This window comes from Mirounga leonina, unplaced genomic scaffold (assembly GCF_011800145.1).
Source record: "Mirounga leonina isolate KUSES-001 unplaced genomic scaffold, KU_Mleo_1.0 Mir_114, whole genome shotgun sequence".
In the NCBI taxonomy this organism is placed as follows: Eukaryota; Metazoa; Chordata; class Mammalia; order Carnivora; family Phocidae; genus Mirounga; species Mirounga leonina.
Genome location: NW_023270265.1, coordinates 24,447,177 through 24,462,481, shown reverse-complemented (window position 1 = coordinate 24,462,481; position 15,305 = coordinate 24,447,177). Strand labels below are relative to the sequence as shown.

The window sequence follows — 15,305 nt, the reverse complement described above, 5'->3', positions numbered from 1 at the left end:
TCAGGAACCATCATGAAAATGATTCAGGCAGAAATCACTAAATACTAAAATTGGGGAGTAAAAGCTCAAGAAGTAACAAGACATTCATAAGGTCCCAAACTGTTTTTCTCAAAGATACTTCAGAATTACAAACAAAATGTGGGTGGCTCTGTCAGTTGAGTGTCCAACTCTTGGGTCATGAGATCAAGCCCCCTCCCTCCCTCTTTGGGCTCTACAATGGGCGTGAAACCTGCTTGAGATTCTCCCTCTCCCTCTGCTCCTCACCCCCCACCCCTGCTCACACATGTGCACAAATGAGCTTTCTCGCTCTTTAAAAAAAAAAAAAAAAGTGAATGTACTTAACCCCACTAAACCATACACATAAAAATAGCTAAACTGGTAAATTTTATGTTATGTATATTTTACCACCAAAAAAATTACAAAAGGAAAAATCGTAACCACACTGGAACCTGGCAGACACTACCTTTTAAAAAAACTTAAAAAAAAAAAAAAAACAGGTGTTTTTTTTTTAAAGGTATAAAACAAGGATGGATTTTTAATGAAGTGATCCAAGATCACATTACCAGTAATTCATCCTACGCCTCCTGACATGATGCACTGAGAAGTATAACATTACTTCTATTGTACTCCTGCCAAAAATAGATAACCTAAATCCAATCATGAGAAAACATCAGATAAACCCAAATTAGAGCCATTCTACAAAATAACTGTCCTGCACTCTTCAAAAATGCCAATGTCATGAAAAAAACACAGACTGAGGAAATGCTCCAGATTAAAGGAAAGTAAAGACCACTGGAATGCAGAATTTTCTTCTGCTATAAAAGCACATCATTGGGACAAGGGTTGAAATCTGAACAAGTCTATAGATTAGATAATAACATTAAATCTGTTTATTTCCTGATTTTGACAACTGTACCGTAGTTACATTAAAAAAAAAAAAAAACCTTATTTTTAGAAAATGCATTCTGAAGTATTTAGGTATACAGGGAAACAGGCCTGCACCTAACTCAAATAGTTCAAGAAATGCATATACAGGGGCACCTGGGTGGCTCAGTCGTTAAGCGTCTGCCTTTGGCCCAGGTCATGGTCCCAGGGTCCTGGGATCGAGCCCCACATCGGGCTCCCTGCTCAGCGGGAAGCCTGCTTCTCCCTCCCCTTCTCCCCCTGCTTGTATTCCCTCTCTCTCTGTCAAATAAATAAAAAATCTTAAAAAAAAAAAAAAAGAAATGCATATACAAAGAGTGTATATATATGTGTATGTGTGTATATATATATAGAGAGAGAGAGAGAGAGAGGGAGAGAAAAGGAAGGAGGAGGAGGAGACAAAGGAGAAATGGAAGGAGGCAGAGAAAAGGGAAATGTATAGAAGTGTTAACGTTTGAGGTATCTGGGTAAATTTTTTGTATTCTTGTAACTTTCCTGCAGTCTGAAATAACGTCAACATAAATTAAACAGAAAAAAAGATGTTAGCACAGTACCTGACACATAATCTGTAGTCAAATAAATGGCAGCTGTTAGAAGTTGTTATTATTATCTTTAGATTCTGCACAAAACAATCCTCTTAAAAGATATATACATTTACGGTGAGAAAAAATGGGAGGGAGAAGCAAAATAATACACGTTTCATTTAAACATACTTGCACAAATACATAAGTAAATGCACAGAAAAGATGAGAAAATACACTGAGGAATCAAAGTGATTCTTATTTTCTTCCTCATACTTATCAGTATTTACTAGCTTTCTTATAATGAAAATGAATCATTTTTATGTCTTTTACCAAAAATTATCTGTAGAAATTAAAGGGATAGCCTGCAGTCAAGGGAGGCATGACATTCTTCCTTTACTATAACATTACCCTCTCTGCAGACCCATATTCAGTTATTGTTTTTGAGCACCATATACTGTTACTTGCCTTTCATGTATTAAAATTATAATGATCATGTAGTATCATTTCACATAAAAATATTGCAGTCAGTCTTATTAAATCCTTTCAGTCCTGTGGGTTAAGAGAGCGGAATGGACATACGCATATAAATTTGCTTCTTTACAAAATCCTATTAACATAAAAGTTTGTTTGGTTTTTTTTTTAACATACAAATCAACAAAGATGGAAAGAGGAGAAAAGAGTAAGTAACACAACTTTGGAAGTTGGAACATATACAGGTATTTACAGCAGGTCCTGGAGAGCCAAATCTCAATCCAGCAGTAGAGAAAGCTGAGACCCAACCCAATTTACAGCCAGCACCACCTCTGGAATTGGAAGTGAAATGGAGACTGTTTGAGGAGAAGTTAGATCCTTAGATCCCCTTCTCCCCCTTGAAAGAAAACTTGAGGTTATCTCTGCAGAATGTAAAAAGGATGATCTCTAGGCTGACTACAAAAATGCAGAGGTCTTTCAAACAGGGTGATTAAGGGAGCATGTTAATAGCTAAGATCTATGTTCCCCACCCCATCCCCACATACCAGCTCCCCAAAAAATGCAAATTATAGATTACAAGGACCTCCAAGTACCTACAAATACCCAGCACTACATAAAAATAGACAAAGACCCCACACCAAGGCACATCACTGTTTAATTTCGTACTGGGTGCAAAGCAGAGACTCTTAACAAGTTTCCAAAGAGTAGGTCCAAACAAAAGAAGAGGATTTGCGTTTGCTGAGGACTTCTCAAGAGCAACAGAGGACAAAGAAAAAACTATGCATTCAAAATTCCAAAGAAAAACATTTCCAATCTAAAATTTTACACTCATCCAAACTATATTCATCAAATGTGAGGACAGGAAAAAAAAAAAAAAGACACTTTGACATGGAAAGGCTCAAAATACCTCCCACATATACACTTTCTTAGAAAATTACCGGAGGACTGAAAATTTAAAATTCGAACAAATTCAAGAAAAGACAACTGTCTGTAGCCATGGTAAATTGCCAGGAGTACCAGTTTTAAATCCATTCAATTGATAAGGACAACTTAACACAGCAGGCACTCTTTTACAAGCCAAACAATCAGGGACAGATTCACTCCAATAAATACACTCCCAAGTGCCAACCAATGAACAACGTCACCCAAGTAACCATGCTTCTATAGATGATGTTAACCCACTTCCACCTCTTAAAATCCTCCAATCCCTGAACTCCACCCTCCCCAAAACCACTATGTAAGATTAACAATCCTCTTTGTTCAAGGAGATTGTGCCTGATGAGATATTCTAGATAGGGTGTGATGGTCTCATCATCCTTTGACACCAAATGAAGAAACAAACCAAAACAAAGAAAGGCATGGGGTCTGGAAAACAAGATATCCAACACAAGAGAAAAGTGAAGGAATATCAGTGAGTGGACATTCCAGGATTCCAGGATGCAAACTGCACCAAAAGTAGAAGGCAACCGGTTCAGACTGAAGCTATGTGACAGAGTCAGGCGTGTTGAAGGTTTGTCATCCCCATGTTCTCTGCCACAGTATCATCTTTTTCATCCAACACAACTACTAGAGGATGTGCTCTACCTAAGCAAGAGGGTAAGTGAAGAATAAGGAAGATAAGAGTTATAATACTGGGAATCAAACTGAAAAGGAGAGAAAAGTCTAAAGATAACAAAGGGAAATCTTCCCAGGAAAAGAGCTGTGAAGTAGGCCCAGATAGGAGGACAATGAAGGTCTCCAGAAGAGAAGTTGCCAAAAAAATTTTTTTAAAGGAAAGAAAATTGGAACTGACAGATTACTGTGACTGACCTTGTGGAAAACTGCACTGAGAGGCTACACTATTTCAGACACTATCAGCAAGTAAAATTTGCACAGGCATAATAATGTAAACACAACATTAACTATCTCATTTAACCAAATATTATAACTAAATTAGGAAGCTAGAGGAGAACAGTAGTAGTGATGGTAGTTTAAGAACAGTACAGCTTTCTCTACCATAACAGAGACTCAATATATAATGAAAAAGGACAGCATTGCACATATATTATTTTGAAACATGGAGATACATAAATGCCAGAAGAAATAGCTTAAGGAGCTGAAAGTGGTTACCTTTAGGGAGGAAACTAGAGAGCAGGGGGATTCACTATATTTTGTTATAAATCCCTTTTTTACTATTTGACTTTTAAAACTTGTCTATTTTAAACTGTATGTCTGTTGATAAAATACAAAAAACAGCAACTGATGAATTTCTTATCTTAAATGTATTGTTCATCATTCAAAAATATATAAATAAAATATTTTCAATTGAAAGGAATAAAAAAAATCCTAGGGAAAAAAGTTCCCCCCCCCTTTTTTTTGGAAGACCTTCATATTTCCAATACTGAAAGAACACAAACACACAAAATAAAGAAGCTTTAAAAATAAAAAAAATCTTAAAGCAAATAATTACCACTTGAGTGGACAGAATTCAGTAATTATAATACTAGAAACACTGTAGGTCTGATCTTACTTACAAATTCATTAATGATCAGGAGAGTGCAAATAACATTTAATTAAATTTGCTCATTTATCTATTTTGGGAAGTACGATTAACAGCAGTAAGAGAGTAGTAATATAAAAGGACACAGATGGATTAAAACACTGCCCAACACAACCAAACTGGAGAGTGGATGGAAAGCTAAGTAAAATTATGGGCTTAAAACTACAAAAGAGAAATACAGAGGCTTATTTACCATCACTTTACTGCACATTGTTGCCATATAAAGTAATTTAGGCCAAGGCCAAGGTTAAATGAGGAAATATATAAACACACACACACATTATGTATTTGTATACACACATACATACATGTACATACAAATAATTTTTTTCCTTATGAGACTGATAATCCTTATTAAACAAGGATTCGTGAAGGATTACACCCTAAAAACAAAGTACTATTGACACAATCTGACAAGAGTGGCTTTATATTCGCAGTTTTCATAAGTATAGAAACTCTGTCAAGGATTACCAATAATGACAAACTGTCCTAAAGGGAGAATTAACTCGGTTATCTACCCTATATTCTTCATCTAGCTATATCTGGATTATCCTCATTGTTGCTGTTCTTTACGCCCAGGCACTGACCACCCAAAATAGTCTACAAATCCCAACCTCTCCAGCAGGAAGGTGTGGCTAAGTGACGGATTTTCACCAATGGAATATGAGAAGTGGCACATGTAACTTTCAGTAAATATCCTTAAAGGGAAGGAGATGTATTCTCTTCCTCCTTTCTGATGGTTGGAATGTGAATGAAACAGCTGGAGCTCCAGTAATTATCTTAGACCATAAGATAACTCTGGAAAAGAACAGAATCCACGCACAAAAGAGCAGCAACATTGACACCATGACAAACCAACCATACCAGCCGTAGACTACTTTTGGAATTCCTGACATTAAGAGAAATACATTTCTATGATATTTAAGTCTCTGTTACTTGGCTGCAACCAAATCCAATCCTAATTAGTATAACCTCTACTACTAAGACCCACTCCTTGTTTTCTTTCTCTAAACAATCTCCACCTGCTCCTTTGCCAGCCCCTTTTCTGTTTCCCAAACCCTTACTACAAGTATTCACCAATATCCCACCCTTGGTCTTTTCCACTCTTCTCCTAGGCCAACATTCTAAAAAACCAAACAAAACCAAACCAAAAACAAAAAACAAAGTACACACACACATACACACACACTGTATGTCAGGTCTTTTATTTGTGCTCTAGTTTTATCTCCAGCTGCCTATCATTTCACTTGTATAAGACATAACAGGAACGTAAGTGATTTTTAAAACAAACAAAATAGATAAATACAGTAGTGATGGTAGCAATAGCCGTGGTTGTTATGACGCTAATGAATAGCTAATATTTACTGGGCTGTTAATATTTGCCACTCACTGTTCTAAGTATAAGAGCTAATCCTGACAAGAATTCTATGAAGTAAGGAGTATTATCACCGTACCCACTTTAAAAAATGAGGAAACAGAGCCCCAGACAAATTAAAGAACTTGCTCAAGACACATAACTAATGTACCAAAGAGATCATTCAAACCTAGGCTTTCCAGAACCTACCCTCTTAACCAGAGTACACCAGCACTTTATTCTAAGGATGCCATCACAGCTTCAGACTTTTTAAGTTGTCCTCAGCGACCACACTACAATCATTTACACATCCACCATGGTAATAAATTTTATGCCTTTACATTTTTAGAAACTGTCAAATATCACTTAGCAATCAGTAAATAAGATGAGTGATCGAGCTAGAAAATACTCTTTTGAAGACAATAATAAGACTGGTTTTCTTGTATGACTCTACTGGTTCTGAAAGCAGTTTCAAAAGACAAATTCCAAAGAATATTTATTTGCTAAAATAAATGCATGGCCTCAAAAACAATTTAAAAAGAAGAGCATTCATTTTTAAGTTCTTTAGTTTTAAAGCACCAGATTTTTTTAACTACCACTCAAATTATCTAATACCTAAAATTTGTATTAGCACTTGAACTCACTATCTCTCTCCCTAGGCCTATCTGAGCTCCTTTCCCAATGACACGATCAATTACACCACAATATACTTGCTAGGTCAGGCTCAAAACTTTGAGGTATTCTGATTCTTCCAGCTCTTCCAAACCCATGCTTACTGTTCTTCCTCCACAAGAGCCATCATGTTTTGTTTCCACATTACCCCACCACTGTCCTATTGAAATACTCTCCAAAAACTCTCAACTTTGTGGTTATCCCACAAAGCTACCAGGACAACCTTTCTCGCTGTTTTCATCATATGACTTTCAACAGAAGTACCATCACCTACAGGACCAAATCTATATTCTTCAGTCTAGCCTTCAAAGCCTTCCATTAATTCTTCCTCATTATCACACACATATAAACCTAACAAGTCACATCTCTTTACTACTCATCCTCAGTAAAAATCATACCTTTCATTTGTGCAATACTGTTAACATTCCCTTTTTGTCTCACTCAACTCACATATTGTACTCATTTTTGCTTCTAACTTCTCCTTGCTCCTCTCTGTGTGGAATTTTCTTCTGTCCTCTCCAGTCAATCTGTTACTCTATCACTTCCTTTAAGATCCTCCTCTTCCTTGAAGCCCAAATAACCTCACAGATACTGCTCTATTTTGTATTCCTCAACACAAGGATCATCCAGTAGCAGAACCAGAAGAATCTCAAAGACCGACCAGACTAGGTCTTCTTCTGTGTATGAGTGATTTTGTAAGGAAAAGGTTAACTTTCATCAGAAAGTTGTGTCAAATACCTCAGAAAGTTTGTTGGACAGCTGCCACAATGAAAGCCCACAGAGGGCCTACAACTTGCCCTGCTTTTCAGTTTGGCAATGGTAAAGCAGAATTGGAACCTATCTTCTAATTTCCCACCCAAAATGAATACAAATTTAAAGATCATTGCCCAGAATATATAATTCATGCTAGTTCTAGAAATTGTTCTAAACACTATTCATAAACATGTTACTTTTTTTCAATCAGGATACAGAATTTATATACAATAGCAAGAGATTCCAATTTAAGTGTGTCTGTGTTACATTAATAAACATACACAGAAGACAGAAAGGAAGGAAATAATCCAAAATGTTAAGTTACTTCCAAATGGTGAAAATACAGGTATAATTTTCCAAATCCTCTGTAACGAGCACGTATTGAATATATAATAATAGTAATAAGAAATACTTACAAAATGAAAACTGTATAACATTATGAAGTCAAAGATAAATTCCTTGACTGTGAACTCAAGTGTCAGAAGCAAAGAAGTTTCAGGCTACCCAAGGAAACAAACAAGCAGCACAATACAAAAAAAGAAACACTATGGCAAGCAGGGAAAGAAAAGCAATGTCACATTAACAACAGTGGTGGCAGAAACCAAGAGATACATGGCTCATGGGGCTTGTCAACTCCAGTACTTAATAAATCATTGGTTCTCACACTAGAGGAGTCAAGAGGCCAAACAAAAAGGTCACTGGAAACTCTGAATGTATTGAAAGATGGTCACACTGAGTTTGAAACTGTTATTCGGGATGGTTGTAGAGAATTACCAACCACATAAACAAATCAAGGCTATTTATTTTCCTCTGGGTCTTTTCCTAAAATAAAATGTAAAATGAAAGCACAAAAGGTCTGAAAAGATTCACAGAATAAAAAAGTTTAGAACCACTTATAGGCTAATAAATTCATTTTTCCTAGCACTAGGTTTTTAATTCCAGTCCAAAATCCCTTATCCAAAACTCTCGGGGTCAGAGAGGCTTCAGAACTCACAAATTCATGTATGAGCTTGCGTTCCTCTCTTAGACTGTGCCTTTCAGTCAGTTTCTTCCCCGCAGCTACCCATCCCATTTCCAAATCATTCTTGTTACCTTTTCCCTCTGATCTTTGTAAACAAGCAGGATTGCTATTATTATTCCTATTTTACAGATAATAAGAAAACACAAACTGGACTACTGGTATAAATTTGAGAGCTTAGGATTTAAATCCAAATGCTTCTCTTCGTTCTTAAAAACTCTTCCGGTATTCCATGGCAAAGAACTTGAAACAGCCCAACTACAAGCCAGTATTAAAATTACGTATGTTCTTTTCTAAGAAGCAAATCTCCTATTAAGGAGTGCCACATACCTTTTGCCCCTATTTTTGCCTCTGTGCCAAGTTAAATGGTCAGGAGCTGTCACAAATCAATACCATTATATTCACAGGTTAACCTGTGTTATTTGGGAACCTCACAATACTAAACACCAGAACCTGCTGTTTCCAACAGTGCTTCTCTGCTTTTCTATTTTTATCCCTAGTCTGAACACAGCCATGTTTGACATAAAAAGAAAAAAAAGATACAAGAGGGACAACAAATATTAATAAAACTGAAGAGTGAATTTGAAGGATGGAAAGCTATATAGAAGACTAGCATAAGACAAGTGAAAAATGCACACCACAGACTGGGAGCAACTGGTCTATGTTTTATTGAGCGAGGAGAAAACCCTCTTCCCAAATGCAGGCTTATAGCTTGCTGAGCAACACCCTATAACTTCTCTTCTATCTAAAGCTCTGACAACTGGAATTTCTCTGTAATTCAATAAACTCTTACGAGTTACATGGGCTTCATCCATCCTGCTGGGCTCATTAACGGGGAACTCTAAATGTTTTCTCCACTAGCTAAGAGCACATTTTCTGGTGGGTGGCATAGAAGGAGGGTTCTCTTTCAAGATAAGAATAACCTAATTCCATTTCTTCTCACTTCTCCTACGAGTAGGAAATCTGCAACAAATACCGTTCAACAACTAAAAGAAATGTCTGAATTAAAACTCTGGTTAATGGTTGTCAAAGATCATCCTAAAGTGTGAGAGTTAGTATATTTATACAGGGTTACTAATAAAAGTCTATACTTTTACTTCTGGCAGTAATTCATTTAATTCTATTATGTCTAATGAGTGCATGAGTGCTGACTCAACAACATACCAGTTTTATCATTCATTCTGGTGAGCTATTTTCTGAGTAGTTAGCTTATGGAGTTAATGAGGACAGGGTCATAGATTCAAACATGCTGGCCAATTAGCTTTGCCGTGTTTCAGGGTTCCATGGTCAAAGTCAACAACCTTAACCTTGGCTAACAACAACAAAAAAAAACCCCACAAAAATCAAAAAACAAAACAACAACAACAAAAAACTAATCACGTGAATCATTAAGGGAGTGGATATAGATGTATTACCAAAATCAATGACTAACAGAAAAATGTAATAAAAAATTTTAAAGAAATAATAATAACATAATCTACCTTTTGCTAAGCCTGGTTAGTATGTGCCTGTTCAAATAATTTCTAATCTTTTCAGTCATATGGCATTGGTATTACTATCCCTGTTTGACAGATGATAAGAAAATGAACTCAGAATGAGAATACGAACTGAAGTCATAAATCACTATTAAGTAGTGGAGCCTGGATTCAAAATTTGACCTAACTCCAAAGCTTAGGTTATTTCCACAATACCATATAGTCTCTCGAGAGTGTGCCTTAGGGACATAGGACAATCAACAAAATGTTTTTATTCAGAACTATTCAACACAGTCATTATTAACTGAGCATATCTACTACATACACTTAGATGCTACAGCCGAGAATGAGTCTACCTTCTAAAACTTCTCTAAGTAAAAAAAGCCAATGAACAAAAGTGTTTAAAACAAAGGAGAAAAACATATTATATAGCACACAAAGTAAATTTTAATGAAGTGACTTTTGTCATAGCTTTGTATAAAAGTCTACAGTGAAAACATAGTTATCTTGCTGATTCATAACTAAAAGTAAGAATGAGGGGTGCCCGTGTGGCAGTCCTACTCTTGGTTTCAGCTCAGGTCGTGATTTCAGGGTCGTGAGACGGAGCCCTATGTCAGGCTCCATGCTGAGTATGGTGAAGCCTGCTTAAGATTCTCTCTCTTGCAAATAAATAAATAAATCTTTAAAAAATAAATAAAAGAATGAAATTGGCAAGGCAGAGCCAGAGGATACCACATCAAAGAAAGTGAAGGAAGCATTTCCTAAGTATCTGAGTCTGCAGATATCTTCTAGTCAACACCCATTTGTAGGAACTAAAAATAAACATTTCAATTCTTAAACCTAAGATTTTGCTTTGACCAACAAATCAGTTTTCTCTATTAGACTTTCCTTCTTGGTTTCTCTAAATTCTCACTCCTTGCAAATGCGCATACACCAATGTCACTAAGAGTTTTCACCTTCAAAAAATGAGGTCACCAAGCCTTCTGGAACCTACCCACTAAGCTAACTTTTAGAGTTGAATAGTCTGACTTAAAAAAAAAAAAAAAAAAAAAGGCAGGGGTGAGGGGAACGACAAAAAATGCTCTACAAAACTCTGTCCTAGTCAACAGTTAATATCTAAATCATAAACATAGATAATTATTCTACTACAAGTTACAATGTGCAGACAGAAAACCACATTCTTACTACAGGTTACAAGTAAAGCACCAGTCCAAAGCACATCCTGACAACAACCTTTTCACAACGGCATCTGGAAACCTCTAAAAGCAAAAAATGACATAATATAATCTTTATATAAAGTTCAATTGTTAAAAAACACCCTGCAATCTGAGTACTTCTATTTACAGTATTTTGGGGTTTAAGATAGCTACCTCATTTTACAGGGAAAAAAAAGAGAGAGAGAGAATCTCAAGAAATACATAATCTAAAATTATCATTTTTGATCATCATAGTCAACAATTACAACAGCAATAAAATAATGAGCACTTACTCCAGGAACTACTAAACTCCTTATACTCAATCTCATTTAATCCTTATAGACACCTTGTGAGGTAAATGTTCTATCTATTTTAGAGACTAGTAAACAGGCTTAGAGAGGTCAACTAATCTGCCAAAAGTCAAAGCAGAAGTCACAGAACCAGAAGTTGAACTCAATTTGTTCAATTTTGTACATTCAACTAATTCACTATACCGCCATCCTGTTTTTTGAACCGCATTCAAGCATTTTTCAACCAATGATTTCAGTATAAATACAGGATTACCTAATTACTACACCTTCAAACCCGTAAAAAATTGATTGTAAAATCCCATTCTCAATAAGGGGGAAATAAGACAAAAAGCCACCTGCTTAGAGTCTCAGATCTTAATTGCCAGAAGACTAGGATAGGGGCTATTTATATTCTGAATTCTAACTATGAGGAAACAGAGTTCTAGCACATATACCTAGGATAGGTGAAGGTAAACCCAATATTTCAGCTAGTAGGCACACAAGGTTAGTGGGATTGTGTTAGAGCTAGATTTAGCACCAGTTGTATCTGAAAAGGGGGAAAAAACACAAGACCTGCTGGAGACAGGCATTAGGTTAGCACCACAACTGAGGAACATTAAGTGCTGAGATACTTGCACTTGTGTAATGAAGGAAGGTTGTAACAGAGCAAAAGGGGTAGACAGGTGGGTATGTTAGGGAAAGGGAGGTGTCCAAATTCTGGGGGACCTTAAAATCCAGATGAAGTTTAAAATTGACTCCACAGGTGCTAGAGCCTTAATGTCACCTCTTCAACAGGAACATGGCTTAAGAATGTTTGTATGGCTTGTATTCCTTTCCTAAGACACTTCCACCTATTTATTAACTCATTTGATTTTCACAAAGACCGTGGTCATATTTACAATCGAGTTCATAAAGACGGAAATGCGGTTTTAAACTGCAACTGACCTACACTCAAGACAGAAGGATAGTGAGGTTATATCTGATACATGCTTTCTCACATATATCCCATCTGTTGAACTCTCCAAAACTGAAAGGCAGGCAGGCCAAAGACTATTATCCCCATTTTTCAGATACAGAAACCGAGGCTGCAGTAAACGGGCTACAAAAGATCACAAGCCCAGCAAGTGGCAGACCTGAGACTCCTAGGACATTAGACTCCAAACCCTATGCTTCTTCCCTTTCTCAACTCTGAGAGGCGGCTTTATTGATAAAGAAAACTTTTAATAATCGGACTTGGGGTTTTCCGAGGGCCGCCCAAGAAAACCAGGAAGTACATCCTCCCGTACGGACAGCTACTCCCAACCCACAGCCCATAGCCCGGGGCTCCCGGCCAGCCGAGCGGACTCACTCGAAAGGCTCGCAGCCCGGAAACCGCCAGCCGCCCCGGGGTCTTCTCGGTGGCCTACAGCCCCATAACCCCGGGGGGGGGGTCCCTCCACGGACCCGCTCAGTACCTGTTGAAACCCGGGGAAGAAATGTCCTCTCCACAGAGAGTACTTGGGAAGAGGGCCCAAAGCGGGCACGCAGCCCCTAGGACAGCAAAAGGGCCTCGGAAGAACCCCGCAACCCAGGGCCCGCAGGGTCGAAGGGCGGCAGCTTCCCAGTAACCTCCGCCCGAGGCGGAGACCCGCCCCTCGCATCACGTGAGGGAAAAGAAATACCGGTAACGAACAAAAGGGGAAAGGAAGTCTTGTCCAGAGTGGGGAGAAGTGGGAGCGACCAGCCCGGCTAGGGGTGTGGAAGGAGGGAGGGACAAGGACGCGGGATCGCTAGTTACCGGGGGCGCCGTCGCTCTCTGCTTCCGCCGCCTCCTCGAAGCTCTTACTCTTCCGCTCGCGCCGCTGGGGCGCGCGCCAGGCCTCGACTCCACCCCCCCTCGCGCCGCGGGGCCTTCTGGGGACTGTAGTCCCTCCAGGCCGGTGCTGCGCGGGCTACTTCCCGGTCACGTGGGGGGAGGGTTGGCAAAAACTGCGAGGACGGGAAGACGTTTGCGTTCCTGTCTGCCCACTCTCCCCGCTTCCTCTAGCTGTAAACGTGCTCAGACCGCCTCTCTCCTCGCTCGGTCACACCATCCCTCCTTTTCCCTTCACAGCCAAGTTTTTTTAAAAAGGCAATCTAACTCGTCTCCGCTTCTTGCTGCGTGCTCTGCCCTGCAGGTTCTGCCCCCCAGAAAATGCCCTTGTTGCCAATCATTATCCTCATTGCCAGACTCACGGGAGGAATTTTCAGGTCTTCTAACTTAACCTCTAGGCAGCATTTGAGGCTGTTGGACATTCTTTATCACTTACTTTCTATGTTACTACCTGCATTTTCCTTCTTCTCAGGCCATCCTCAGTCTCCTTCAAGATTTCTTTTTTTAACCCATCTCTTAAATATTAGTGTTCTCCAGAGTTCTTGGCAATGGAATGAAGGTTGGGGGCGGGGGGGAAGGCTGAGCGCCACATTTGTATTCCCAACTTCATAGAGGCCCCCTCCTCATCCATGTCCCACAGGCATCTCAAATGTAGCAATTTGACAAGGGAACAACCCTCTACCCCCCATTCACTAATAGTCACTCCAACCTCCAACCTAGATTCCTCCTTCTCTCACTTCCTCTTCCACCCATGCCCAAATGGTCACCGAATCTTACAGACTGTATTTCCCAAGCATCTCTTTAATCTGTTCTCTCTTCACACCCACTGCCAGTGATTTAACTCAGACCTGCATCATTTCTTGCATTGGCTTCCTTACAGGTCTCAGCATCTCAGCACCTCTGTGTAGTCCTCCCTACTGCCATCTGGGCCATTTGTGCAAATGGCAAATTTAATCATGTCATACTTTTGGTAATATCCTTTAAAGAATTCACTCGATTGGATTTGGGGAGAGGTGTGGAGGTGAATCCCTTAGGCAGCTTTTACAAAACAAGAATGCCAGACCCACTACTCCCCCACCATCCCCATCCCATATTGTGGTTAGGAGGTTCAGAGAAGCGAGACTTATTTTAGGGTAGGTGGGCATAGGCAAATTTTAAAGGTTCCCCAGGTGATTGACTCATTTAACAAGGTTTTTTTTTTATTGCCTACTGTACACTAGGCATTGTGCTGGGCACTGAGAAAAGACTAGTGAACGAGATGATCCCTGCCCTCATGGAGTTTACATTCTCTTGAAAGAGACAGATATTAATCAAATGATTATATACCAAAAAACAAAACCAACAATAATAAACAAAGCCCGCAATTACCAGCTCTGATAAGAATTATGCAGGAAAAGCAACCAATCCCTTTCCCTTCCCCTCTGCCACCGCCTCCAGCCCAGGGTGGGAATCAGCATATGCTCCTCGGTCTGTCAAACTAAACCTGTCAGGAGCTAATCTCCTCCCACTCCCTCCCACAGACGTCTAGACTTACTAGACTCCTGGATTGCACTTGCTCTCTCACCTTTGCAAAAGCTGTTCCTCTGTTCCGAAAACCCTTCCCCTTCTCCCTTTACTAGTTTCTATCCTGTCTAATTCTCCTCTGTTGGACTAAAAACAAACCCAATAGAACACCAGCACATGGAAGGATTTTCTGAGGATTGTGCTGAGTCAGCTGATAACTCCCAGGCAAGCAGAGGGGAAGTTGAATGTGGGCTACTGGGAGCAGGGCTACATTAGCCAGTTTAGAAGCACAGGACTCTGAAAAACAAACTGAGGGTTCTAGAGGGGAGGTGGGTAGGGGGATGGGTTAGCCTGGTGATGGGTATTAAAGAGGGCATGTTCTACATGGAGCACTGGGTGTTATGCACAAACAATGAATCATGGAACGCTACATCAAAAACTAATGATGTAATGTATGGTGATTAACATAACAATAAAAAATTAAAAAAATAAAAATAAAATAAACTCATAGAAGCAGGGGAAAAAAAAAAAAAGCACAGGTCCTGAGCCAACATACCCATCCTTCACAACACAGATCAAGTGTTGCCTCCTCCAGGAAGGCTTTGCTGAGCTCCCCCAAGAAAAACTACTGCCTCTTTCCTGGGTATTCATTGCACCCATGCCGCCCTCTCTTCCAGTGAAATGCTAGACCCAGGTCACACCAGGTTTGAAGAGCCAACTGTTAAATACTAAGG

At 39.1% G+C, this 15,305-nt stretch overlaps 1 protein-coding gene across 6 annotated transcripts in view; it reads right to left on the bottom strand.

Annotated features, from left to right (window-relative positions):
* The window catches only part of R3HCC1L (R3H domain and coiled-coil containing 1 like), an 84,819-nt gene extending 71,729 nt beyond the window's left edge, over nt 1–13,090 (bottom strand). For 2 of the 6 annotated variants that reach the window (XM_035026651.1, XM_035026679.1), the window contains exon 1: nt 12,671–12,942. The gene's annotated coding sequence lies outside the window, so the exon portion shown is untranslated. Of the gene's footprint in view, nt 1–12,564; nt 12,944–12,993 lie in introns of those variants that run through there. The other 4 variants (XM_035026694.1, XM_035026660.1, XM_035026685.1 and 1 more) reach the window with 4 other exon arrangements.
* Between the last annotated feature and the right edge of the window lie 2,215 nt (nt 13,091–15,305).